Below are 2485 nucleotides of genomic sequence, written 5' to 3'. Positions count from 1 at the left end.
ATAAATATGTAATTATTTGTTTAAAACATCAACTAATTCTTTTGATATATTTTTCTTTGCATATAATAATTATATGTTAAATATTTATTTTCTCCACCTATATTATGGGTATGGTGATTTCTAAAATTATAAAATTAAATAATTATTTCAAATATGTAAAATATTTCAAATTTCATTATTTTTCATCTACATTGGGTATGATATTTTAAATATTTTATATATGAAATATTTCAATTAATTATTTCAAATACAAATACAAAAATATATAATACTAAAATTTATTACACTCATGATATGGATTGAAAAATAAATATTACACATATAAAATTATATTTACTAAAAATAATGATATTTGAATAATTATTTGATTTTATAAATAAAAGAGCTATTAATTTAAAAGATGAATTAAAATATAAAATATTAATTAAAAATAAAAGAAAAGTTTGAAAGAACATGAAATAAAAATAAAAATATAAATATAAGAGGAGCTAAACTCGGAGTTAAGGACAAAAATATTGATATTTAACCATTTGACCAAAAAATTAAATTATTAATTTTCAATGACTACAACATCCTCTCTCAAAAAATGGCTTATTATCATAAATATAAAAAAAACCTAAAATCATAAATATTAAAAAAAGGGCATATATATAATTTAACCCATTTGTAATAGATAAAGAAAAAATAAAAAAAGAAAAAAAAATGGTAATATTTAATTAGGAGCTAAACTCCTGAGTAAAATGACACTTTTTTTTCAGACGGGGGTTTTCTTATCTTGTTCATCTACTACACTTTCTACTTCTGTAAAAGAGGCTTTGGTTTCTTTCCATTTGCATTTAATCCTTGAACCCTAGGTGATGGTTTAGTATCTGGCAACATCCTTAATATGATTCCCATGGATATCAGCAACAGTCCTGACCCGTGGCATTCGGTTAATGGTTTTATATGATGTACGACAACAACAAAGTTACAGCTTTTCTAGCAGTTGTAGCTGCACCGAAAATAGCAATCAGGGATAAAACAGACACTTGACCAATGAATGTAGCCATGGCTTCAAACACTAGAACGCAATAAATGTATGGATGTTGAGAACAAGAACTCCATGCCTTGAAGAGCTCTCCTGTTAGAACCAATGGCACAAGTAAGAAAGGAATCCCAACTATTGTTGAGCAAAACAACATCTCCATCTGTGTTGTTTCCGGATTCATGGTGAAAATTGCTTCTTGAAAATTGCCTAAAAATGCATCCATGATTAAAGCACCTGAAATCATTATCACACCAATTATGCTAAAATTTGGAGATGTTTGAGCATCTGCTAAGGTGAAAAGGATGAGACCAACCACAAGAAGCAAAGCAGAGATGTATTCATTAAATGGGTATTTCCTTCGCAAGCCAGGAACGAAGGCACCCATAATCATAACTGGCAGTACCTTGGTAGATTTAAACATAATTTGGGCAGGATAGTTAAGGTAAGCCAATGAACCCTTGGTTAATCCATGAGAACCCATGAGAACGCCTGATAGTTTAACATATGTGTTCCATGGATTCGCCATTTGCTTCATTGTAAAGCCTTGAAGCCATATCAATATCAAGTAAACAAATCCTTGTACAAAAGTAAAATACCATCCATAGCTAAACTGAAGCCTATTATAAACATATTCCTCACAAATGCCATTAACAAGGTAACCAAAGAAGAACCCAGATGAGCAAATAAGAAACTGTTGCCATTTTGGTCTATCTGAAAGGGAAATTCCAAGCAAAAATCTTGTCTGATCCTCGCTTTTCATCTCCTTTCAACAAATCCTGATTGTTTAATTTACAAAGCACCAAAAACCTCAACTGCTAAAAAGCAAAAATCAAACCCTTAACCAAAGAATTAAAGCTATGGCTAGAAAACAGATGGAAAATAAGTTTTCTAATAAAACGTTTTACTTTCTAAATTTAGCTACCCTGAACAGAAAGCTTGAAAAATAGGGTAGATTTTAATCATTAAAAAATAACAAGAAAAAGGGAAGAATGAAAAGGATTTGTCTATTCTCACTAAAAATAAATAATTTGTGAAAAAGATTGTATGAAACAGTGACGCAACGTCATCTGTATCACTTTCTAATAGTTTTATGCCACATCAGTATTCTTATCCTGAATTTCAGTATTTTAATTTGGATTTGATTTTCTTCAGGATAAAATCCTGAAATTCAGGATAAGAATATAAAATCTTGAAATTCAGGATAAGAATACTGATATGGCATAAAACTATTAGAAAGGGATACAGATGACATGTCGTCACTGTTTCATATAATCATTTCTCAATAAGTTGTATGAAATATAAAGGCGAAAAAGAGATTTATGGAGGTTTTAAGTTATTGTTTTCTTTCTCTCCTTAGGAAAACGGTGGCAAATGGAAAACAGAACATACGACTTAAAAAGGGTAAGAAATAAAACATAGGAGGTTTGAGAAAAACAAAAGTAAAAGAGTCGCTCAAGA

At 29.4% G+C, this 2485-nt stretch overlaps 1 pseudogene; it reads right to left on the bottom strand.

The window, feature by feature from the left end:
• Positions 1-754: 754 nt before the first annotated feature.
• Positions 755-1886, bottom strand: LOC108481861 (UDP-galactose/UDP-glucose transporter 4-like; annotated as a pseudogene).
• Positions 1887-2485: the final 599 nt, after the last annotated feature.

The sequence above is a fragment of the Gossypium arboreum genome, chromosome 1 (assembly GCF_025698485.1).
Source record: "Gossypium arboreum isolate Shixiya-1 chromosome 1, ASM2569848v2, whole genome shotgun sequence".
In the NCBI taxonomy this organism is placed as follows: domain Eukaryota; kingdom Viridiplantae; phylum Streptophyta; class Magnoliopsida; order Malvales; family Malvaceae; genus Gossypium; species Gossypium arboreum.
This window is presented reverse-complemented; position numbering and strand designations above follow the sequence as displayed.